The following is a 10,572-nucleotide window of genomic DNA, read 5'->3' as shown; positions in this document are numbered from 1 at the left end:
GTCGGTTTCCCAGGGTTGAAGTAACTAATACCAGATGCCATGCATTGAGGATGGGAGGAGGTAGATTCTGGGGAGATGTCAAGGTCAAGCTTTTTTGATCAGAGTGGTGGATGCCTGGAGTGCACTGCCCGGTACGGTGGTAGAAACAAAAACATTAGAGGCTTTAAAGAGAGCAGAATCAGAATTCAGAAAAAGAATCGGGTTTATTATCACCGGCATGTGTCATGAAATTTTGTATCTTAGCAGCAGCAGTTCAGAGTAATACATAATATCGAAGAAGAAAATAAATAATAATAAATAAGTAAATCAATGATAGTATACGTATTTCGAATAGATTGAAAATCGTGTAAAAATCAGAAATAATATATATTTGAAAATTGATGTAGTGTTTATGATTTCAATGTCCATTTAGAAATCGGATGGCGGAGCGGAAGAACCTGTTACTGAATCGCTGAGTGTGTGCGTTCAGGCTTCTGTGCCTCCTGTCTGATGGTAACAGCGGGAAAAGGGCATGTCCTGGGTACTGGAGGTCCTTAAGCTTTCTGAGGCACCGCTCCTGGAAGATGTCCTGGGTACTTCGTCGGCTAGTATCCACGATGGAGAGGAACAAATTTTACAAACCTCTGCAGCTTCTTTCGGTTGTGTTCAGTAGCCCCACTCCCCGTACCAGACAGCGATGCAGCCTGTCAGAATGCTTCCCAATGTACATCTATAGAAGCTTTTCAGTGCATTGGTTGACATACCGAATCTCTTCAAACTCCCGATGAAGTACAGACGTTTTCTTGCTTTCTTTAGAACTGCATCGATATGTGGTGACCAGGATAAGTCCTCAGAGATCTTGACACCCAGGAACCTGAAACTGCTCACTGTCTCCACTTCTGATCCCTCTATGAGGATTGGAATGTGTTCCTTCGTCTTACCCTTCCTGAAGTCCACACTCAGCTCTTTCGTCTTGTTGGTGTTCAGTGCCAGGTTGTTGCTGCGACACCACTCCACTAGTTGGCATATCTCAGTCCTGTAGGCCCTCTCTTCTCCATCTGAGATTCTACCTACAATGTTTGCATCATCAGCAAATTTATAGGTGGCATTTGATGCGCACTTTTGATTACTCGATATCCTCATGGATGTCAGGAAGATCGAGGGATATGGACAAGGTAGGAAGGAGGGATTAGAGTTTGAGTATCTTTGATTTGCTGTTTAGATGTCACGGCAATACATTGTGGGTCGAACGGCCTTTTCACGTATATTTCTGTGCTGTTTGCTCCATGATATTGGAATTTCTTCCAGTTTTCCTTTCCAGATATTTACAACCAAGTGTTTGCAGCGCTGGGCTCTAGTGGCGCAATCGGTTAGCGCGCGGTACTTATATGGCAGTACACGGCGGAGAAATGCCGAGGCTGTGAGTTCGAGCCTCACCTAGAGCACTTGTGATTTTAATGCTTGCAACGCCCAGGTCACTGCGCGTTTTTCAAGCTGAGCACCCTGTTTATTACTTGCATTTAACTTCGAAGCGATGCATCTCTGACCTTATTCACTAAAAGGCATGTGCCCGCGGGGCTGCAAACATTCTCCGTGTTTGCTTCTCTCGCTCAACACGCGTAGCCTCACTTCCCTTTGTTGAACGTGCCTGAACAGGCGGTTTCTTTGTTGAATCAAGGCATCACAAGCCCAACACATTCCTGTCTTCTCAATTCAATTAACCAAACATTGAAACAACGAACCCGACCTTTCCTGAAGCCATGCCTCAGAAACGCTGTAATTGCACCTCACCTTGGTTCGCCGTGCTGTCGATTAAGCTCAATGTTCACTTACAACGGCGAGTTGTTTCAGGCACACGCGAACAAAAGAGATATTAATCGTGGCCTCAATGGCCAGAAATGGTATCGAGATGCTGATATCTCTATCCCTCTCTCCCAACATGAAGCTCCAGTATTTCAGCACAGAATTATAAAATAATTCTCACATGTCCTGTGTTCACCAAGCCTCTGTGAAAGAGAGAACACTTCCCCCGATTCTACTGACGTGCTGAGATTCCGTTTCCAATGGTCAGATCCCTCTAGCTGCAATGCGATCCCTCCACTGCGACCTTGATTTGATCTACTTGTCTGAAGGTTGTTGTTCCCAATATAATATTCCTTCACAATCGGTCGTATAACTGGCCTTTCATGTCTTTGTCTGGTTGCGATCCGACGGGTCAGATTGGAACATGATCATCAGTGAGATATCAGTGTGATGGTGTGTCTGGTGTTAGTGTGGATTCGGTGTGACGACTGGCCGTGATTCATTACTCTACAACTGGTATCATCTCACAAGTAACTCCGGCTTGTAACGCGTCCTGTTGTCTATAAGTGTATCGGCACGTTGTTCAGTTACTTTCAATTAACTTGTAATCTGAGGTGATGAGAACGGACGAGAGAGACAGGGTGAGAAATCTTAAAGGCGCCGTTGAATTTAGTCCGTGAGCTGGAGCGCAACCTCGTGGTAGGGGAAGGGGGAGATCCAAAATGATAGGAGAAGACAGGAGAGCGAGGGAGAAAAAGGAGAGAGAGAAAAATACACACACACACACATACACACACACGTGTGTGTGTGTGTGTGTGTGTGTGTGTGTGTATTCTTTTTTTCCCTCTCCTTTTTCTCCCTCTGTCCCTCTCACTATACCCTTCGCCCATGGGCTTCACCCTCCCCCTTTCCTTTCTCCCTGGGCCTCCTGTCCCATGACCCTCTCATATCCCTTTACCAATCCCCTGTCCAGCTCTTGGCTCCATCCCTCCCCCTCGTGTCTTCTCCTATCTTTTTGGATCTCCCCCTCTCCCGCCCATTTTCAAATTTCTTACTAGACTTTATTACATGATATCATGGAGAGCCTCTGTACCTAAAAGCGATGCTTAGGGGCTCTGCTTAGCTCTCAGACAAGCTTCATTATATAGACACAGATACGTAACTAAAAGCACTTAAAAAACTACGTGACTTTGAACTTAGAACTAGATTTCAAAAAAACAACAGTATTATGTAAATGCAGAGCCATAACATCTTTCCTGCAAGGACCTTAGCTAAATTTTAAGAGCATTCACAAGCGATTAGGTTAACCTCTACATATCCAAAGAGACTTAAATTCTTTCACAGAGTGGAAAAAGCTGTCTGATGTGAATGGTCTAATGATTCATTCAGCGGTTGATATAAATTCTGAGCTCGGTTTGGCTATTACATCACTGGCTGATAAATGCAGAGGTATATCTGCGGAGACAAAAAGTTATTGTAGGCTGGGAGTGTTCTTGTAGGATACGGTACTATCAAGGGACGTATTAAACTACAAAACATTATTCCTGAAGGGATTGTGGGATCATGCTCTGATGTATCTCTACGGAATAAAGGTATTTCTGCTAGAGCCATACCTGACACAGATTCTTAAATTATTTTACTTAATACACCCTTTTACAACCAATATCCGACGCACTTACCGTCGACGCCAGTCAGTCCCCTTGTGATTCCGGGGCTTATTATGGATGAGTACCCATACGATAGTTACCTGTCCTTAAACTGGAGTTTACGAAAGCAGATGCTGGACTATCTGAGACTATTGACACACAATTGTTGCTCTGCACGGATCGGATTGAAAAGGATGGAACACTGATTCTCGTGGGAAAAATACTGCCGTTGTGAGAAGGCTCCAGGAAGCATTCGAACAGAGGAACAGAGAGAGCTTTAGAAACACCTTGTCCATTCACCCCGTGTTCAGAGCAGCTTTTGAGAAGGTGAAAGTTCCTGCTAAATAGACGATGAGCGGAAAGAGGGAACTCTGAGGTACACTCATTCTCAACCTGTCAGGATACGTTCTGGCAGTAGCTGGAGTGTCAGGAAACTCTACATTTGCTGAAATGTTAGAGGAATGGACACAGGGATTAACTGAGAAAATATTGGAACGCGAAGATGTCCTTTCTAGTGGCTGGTCTGATTTTGATTTCTCAAAGAGATCTCACTACACTATTAGAGCAACCGAGGGCACCCCTTTTGGAGAGCGGTCTCTCCGGATGTTTTCAACGGAATTTCAAGATGCTTATCCGCACCTGCTGAAACTGAAGGGAGCTCAATTCAGTTCAGTCTCTAGAGGGAGACACCGTCTAGTAATCAGAAAGGGTCAGAGGGGATGGTTGATTCGGTAACAATTCAATCGTCCGAATTCCCGTGAGTAGAGGCCCAGAACCGCCACATGCTCCTCACATGACAAACGTTTCAATCCTGGAATCATTCTGTAAACCACCTTTGAATCTTTTCCAATATTAGGACATGCTTTCTGAGACAAGAGGCTCCAATACTCAGAGCAAGGCCTCATCAGTGCATCTTAAAGCGTCAACAATGCATTCCTATATCTATATTCCACTCCTCTCGAAATGTTTTCCAACATCGCATTCGCACTTTTCACCACCTTCGAAACCTGAAAATTAATCTTCAGGGAGTGTTGCACGAAATATGTTGAGTCCCTTTGCACGTCAAATATTCTAATTTTCTCTATGGTTAGAAAATAATCTACGATGTTACTTCTTTTACCAAACTGCAGGACCATACATTTCCTGACAGTGTGTTCTATCTGCAAATTTTTAGCCGATTCTCCTAATCTGTAAACATTCTTTAATAGCCTTTCTAATTCCTCCACCTATCTTTGTCTAGTCCACAAACGTCCATAAAATCATTATTTCCAATATGGAAGTCATTAACATATAAAGTAACCGTATTCATTCATCAGTTATAGTGTATCCTGCAGTTAGAACATAGAACATAGAAAACTTACAGCACAATATTGGCCCTTCGGCCGACAATGTTGTTCCGAACATGTACTTATTTAGAAATTACCTAGGGTTGCCCATAGCCCTCTATTTTGCTAAACTCCATTACTTATCCAGAGTCACTTAAAATACTCTGTTGCATCCGCCTCCACCACCGAAGCAGGCAGCCCATTCCATGCACTCACCGCTTTCTGCGTAAAACAGAAACTTCCCCCTGAAATCTCTTCTGTGCCTAGTTCCAAGCAGCTTAAAGCTATGCCCTCTCGTGTTAACCATTTCGGCGCTGGGAAAAAGTTCTGACTATCCACACTATCAATGCCTCCCATCGTCTTATACACCTCTACGAGTTCACCTCTCATCCTTAGTAGGAGAAAAGGCCCAGTTCACTCAACCTATTCTCATAGGGCATGCTCCCTTCTCCAGGCAACCTGCTTGTAAACCTCCTGTGCACCCTTTCTATAGTTTCTACATCCTTCGTGTAATGAGTTTTTTTTTTTAGCGTGTCGCACCAGAAAATCAGCCATCCTTGTCTGGCGCGTGGTGTCAGGAGCTCGACGCTCAACCCGGCACGGATGGAAAGCGGCCTCGGCGGTGGACCGACTGCGATTCGAACTCGGGAGCCCTCGCTGCAGAGACCGGCGCTGATTCCATTGCGCCACCAGCTGGCCTGTAATGAGGTGATCAGCACTGAGAACAGTACTCCAAGTGGGTTCTGACCAGGTTCCTATACAGCTGTAACATTACCTCTCGGCTCCTAAATTCAATCCTATGGTTGATAACGTCCAATGCAAGATATGCCATCTTAACCACAGAGTCAACCTGCGCAGCAGGTTTCAGTGTCCTATGGACTCGGACCCCAAGATCCCTCTGATCTTCCACAATGCCAAGAATCCTACCATTAATGCTTTATTCTGCCAGCATGCTTGACCTGCTATTTTATATTGCACTAACTCAATTGCAACTTTCTTTACTTTAATGTAATATGCTTAACTTTCAAATTTTATTTTTATAACTTTAGAAAATAGCTTTACTACCTACATTATTTTTTTCAGCTCTACTGATAAAGACGTGAATACTTTCCAAGCGTCCATGTTCGATCCTCTGTCAAGATAAATATTGTGTTTTTGTCACGGCAGAGAGCAGTACAACTAGTCACATCGTACAGGAATCAGGGTGCAGTGTTCGATGAGAAAGAGGCCTCGATGAAGACTGTCGGTGTCAATTTCTCAGACGTGACTATTATTTGGAAAGAGCGACATGAGCGCTATTCAGACAAGCTGCCGGTCGCTATATTGCAAGGGAATTTTAGATCGTCGTTCTGAAATATTCATCGGCCGCAGAGCTCAGTAACGAGCGTTTAAAATCTTTCTGTACTTTTTGTAATTCGCTTGGTAGTCTCTGAGACAGGGTTTAAATGTAAACAAACTGTCGGATTCGTTAGCAGCCCTAGTTTACTGCATGAAGTTACAATTAATATTGATGTTATCATTATTATTATTTTGTTTGACTCAGCAGTTTCTTGCCTTATACACATTGAAGTTTTGACTGATCTGATTGCACGTTGCTTAATTGCTTTTATTGATTTCCGAGAGGAATTTAATCTCATTCTTGTACCTGGTGATATATGTATGTATGCCGTGATGACAAGTTTACTTTCTGCTTTGAACTTTGAAACAGTTTGGCCGAGGCTACTTTCCATGCTGTACGACTCTATGACAACGTCTTAAAACATCTGCATTGCAAAAAGAGGAATACTGGCCGTATTAAACCACACAAAGTGAATATAATGCAGTCCTGAAAGAGCAACACGGAATTCCCATGTCCAAAAATGTGTCAAACGCACATTATTGAGCTCCGCTGCCAATGTATATTTCAGAACGACGATATAAAATTCCCTTGCAATGTAGCGACCGGCAATTTGTCTGAACGGCACCAATATCATTCCGTCCAACCTGTAGTTGCATCGGAGAAATTGATAGCGACGCTTCAGCGAGGCATCTTTCTCATCAAACTGTGCACCCCGAATCTCAAGTAATCTGACCCGTTGTACCGCTCTCTGCTGTGTAAAAAAAACACAATATATTTATCATTCTTCTGTCTTTCCCATCCACCCAAACAGAGCATGTTTTGATCGCTGCAATAAAATTACCGTGATTGAATTTTCAAAACAGCACGTGTAAAGCACAGCAGTTGTCAGGAGTGGGATTCGAACCCATGGCTCCAGATGGAGACCAGAACACTCGGGTTTGCTGTAAAGCGACTGTCTCGCCTCAAGTCTGGCGCCTTGGGCCACTCGGCCACACTAACAGCCCTGAAGTACTCTCTTCACATCGGACATAAACAGCTGTGTTTCAGAATGGAATGAATGACTGCTCCTGTGAGAGAGTTTACATACAAAACACAGACATTATCCTGTGATTTGAAATTAAATGGATATGTTGTATTTGCTCAGTTTACCAAGCATGTGCGAAATTAAAACATACAGCAGCTCAGCACTGAAACAGGTAATGGATACAGTTCCGGTCATCCGTCATAGAAAGGATGACGTGTGCAGATATGGTTTACCAAGCTGTTACCCGAATTAGACGGTTTGTGAGATAACGAGAGGTTGAACAAACTGAGGTTGCATTCCCTGGAGAATCGGTGGTGAGGGAGAATCTGATGGATGTTTATTGGTTTATGAAAAGCATAGATAAATGTAGAGCACGCAGAAGTTATCTCAATCCGAGGGTCTTATACCATAAGGCATGCATTTCAACGAAGAGGGGATGACAACACCCTATCACTCAAAGTCGGCAAGACCAAGGAACAGATTGTGGACTTCAGCAGAGAGAAAACCAGAGGTCCATGAGCCAGTTCTTGTTAGAGGTGGGTATTGCTATTTCTTCTACTTTCTTAACCTGGTCCCAACGTACAGTATCGATGCAGCTATAAAGAAGGCAAGACAGTGGCTATACCTTATTAGGAGTTCGAAGAGATTTGTCATGTCAACAAATACACTCAAAAACGTCTGTAGTTGTACCGTGGAGAGCGTTCTGACAGGCTGCATCACTGTCTGGTATGGAGGCACTACTGCACGAGACCGAGAGTAGCTGCTGAGGATTATAAATCTTGTCAGCTCCATCTTGGGCACCAGCCTACAAATGCCCCAGGACATCATTAGGGAGCGGTGTCTCAGAAAGGCAGCGTCCATTATAAAGGACCTCTAGCACCCAGGGCATGTCCTTTTCTCACTGTTGTCATCAGGTAGGAGATACAGAAGCCTGAAGGCACACACTCAGCGATTCAGGAACAGCTTCTTCCCCTCTGTCATTCGATTCCTAAATGGACATTGAAACTTTGAACACCACTTCATTTTTTTGACATACAGTGTTTCTGTTTTTGCAATTAAAAAAAAATCTATTCAATATACGTAAATCATTTATTTGTTTATTTATTATTATGTTTTATTTTATGTATTATTATTTTTCTCTCTCTGCTAGATTATGTGTTACATTGAACTGCTGTTAGTAAGTTAACAAATTTCGCGGCACATGCCAATGACAATAAACTTGATTCTGAATGCGAATATTCGGCATGACATCAACAACTTTGACGAACTTCTATAAGTGTGAAGTGGAGAGTATATTGTCTGTCTGCATCACGACCTGGTACAGAAACAGCAAGACCTTTGAAGAAACATCTTCAAGAAACGTTAATGGATTCGGCTCTGTCCATCACGGGTATAGCCCTGTCAAACATTTAGCTAATCTACGTAAACCGCTGTCATCGGAAAGCAGCATCCATCATCAGAGATCCTCACCCACCGGCCCTGCTCTATTGTCGCTGCTGCCGTCAGGTAGAAGGTAGAAGGCACACGAGCCTCAGGACTCACTAACCCGACCACGTTCAAGGACAGTCACTACTCATCAACTACCAGGCTTTTGATCAAAAGGTGATAACTTACAAACACGTGCCTATCCATTGAATGATCCGACAACCAATGATTTCACTTTAAATACTTCTGTATACATTATTAGCCGAGTCTGTCTGGGGGAACTCAAAAGGCCAGGCAGCATCTGCGGAGAAGAGTAAACAGTCGACATTTCGGTCTGAGATCCTCCACCAGGGAATTGTTTCTGAGGAAATCCGGCACCCAGGATTGGATGTACGATGATCGGTTGTGCTGTCATGTGCCGTGATGAAATCACAATCTCGTCTTTCTACCGTTTTTCTAATCCACACAAACAACCCACGTTCTCTTCGCAGTAATAACATCCCTCGATTGAATGTTTAAGGACAAAAGATGTCAGGAGTGGGATTCGAACCCACGCCCCCAGATGGAGACCAGAACACTCGTGCTTGTAAGAAGGACTTTCATTCCCTGAGTCTGGCGCCTTAGACCGCTCGGCCACCCTGACAACTTTGCGTCACCCACTTCACATCCAAAACAAATGGTTGTGTTTGAGAACAGATTGAATGCCTGAGTTGAGAACAGAGTTATTTACACACAAACACATCTTGGAAATCAGAAATAAAAACGAGCTTGTTACAGTTTTCTCAGGTTAGGCAGCATCTGTGGAAAGAGAAGAGGTGTTAAAATTACAGATCAGAACTCGTTAGACGCGTATCAGCAGAAATTTGGGAGGGAGGTTGTAATGGTGAATGACAACGCTGGGAAGAATCGCTGTGTTCACATGTAGGGAAGTGAGGATTTGGACGTTTATAGATGGACTGAATGTGACATCCCTGGCTGGAACACAGGAGGTTCTGTTGTAACGGGGAACGCAGCTTTACTGTTGTTGTTTAAGGTGGCGGAGAGAAAGGGATTCCACGGGTAAAGAAAGAAAAATAAGATGGAAAAAGGGGGCTATGACGGGCACAGGAGCGTCTGATACAGGGGGTAGTGTGCAACATGACGTGATTGCTGTAGGTATTCGAATGATATGAATATTGCGGAATCCTACATATTTGTACCGAATTCTTCCGAGAAGTTAGCGAGGAGGAAAACATGATGGAGGAACGGGAGGCCTTCGTGATCAGGGCAAAGTCCTCGGTAGTAGCCACTGTTGCTAAAGCGCCCCAAATCTCACACAACCGCGGGTGTTGCAAGATATCGGGAAAAAATCTGTGGGCCGCGGTAATTCGGATGATATCGTTTGCTGCAACACAAAGGGCCGATAGGAAGCCCGACACACGGGTGCGATGTTACTGAGCAGGACCCCTATACCAGGGAAGTGACCGACATTTTCTGTACAAATGTGGAGAAGCGGGGGTGTGAAGGACAGGAAAACCTTCAGAAAACAATTCAGCGGTTAATCAAACAGCGACGAAAAGAGATCAAGCTGCGGAGGGACCCAGTAAAGGAACAGGCTGACGTCATGGAGACGATTAGAGTATCAAAGGAAACAGTACTAAAGTACAAAACACTCTTCCTGAAGGGCTAGTGAGACTATACTCTGGTGTATCTCTACGGACTGAAGGTGTTTATGCTGGAGCCACAGTGGATGCAGGTTCTCAAATTACTTTGCTTTGTAGATCCTGTTCCGACCGGTATCGGGCGCACTTACCATTGACGTCACTCACTGCCCCGAGATTCCGGGGCTTAGTACTGATGAGTATCCATACAATGGTTACGTCTTGTTGAAGCTGGAGTTTACGGAGCAGATGTTGGAGTAACTGAGATTATTGACACACTAGTCTTGCTCTACCCGGATCCGATTGAGAAGGATGGAGCTTCTATTCTTGTAGGAACAAATACTGCCGATGTGATAATGCTCCTGAGAGCACGCGAGGAGAGAAATTGAAA

The 10,572-nt window shown here is 44.1% G+C and overlaps 2 non-coding genes across 2 annotated transcripts; one reads left to right on the top strand and one right to left on the bottom strand.

Annotated features, from left to right (window-relative positions):
• Positions 1-1,330: 1,330 nt before the first annotated feature.
• On the top strand, positions 1,331-1,424 carry trnai-uau (transfer RNA isoleucine (anticodon UAU)). Its single transcript has 2 exons — positions 1,331-1,368; positions 1,389-1,424. It is a non-coding gene; the product is annotated as a tRNA-Ile (tRNA).
• Positions 1,425-9,070: 7,646 nt separating this feature from the next.
• Positions 9,071-9,184, bottom strand: trnal-cag (transfer RNA leucine (anticodon CAG)). Its single transcript has 2 exons — positions 9,147-9,184; positions 9,071-9,105 (listed from the first exon to the last, which is right to left on the bottom strand). It is a non-coding gene; the product is annotated as a tRNA-Leu (tRNA).
• Between the last annotated feature and the right edge of the window lie 1,388 nt (positions 9,185-10,572).

Source organism: Mobula birostris, chromosome 13 (genome assembly GCF_030028105.1).
Source record: "Mobula birostris isolate sMobBir1 chromosome 13, sMobBir1.hap1, whole genome shotgun sequence".
Lineage (NCBI taxonomy): Eukaryota > Metazoa > Chordata > Chondrichthyes > Myliobatiformes > Myliobatidae > Mobula > Mobula birostris.
The sequence above is the reverse complement of the archived record's forward strand: the minus strand, read 5'-3'. Positions and strand labels throughout refer to the sequence as shown.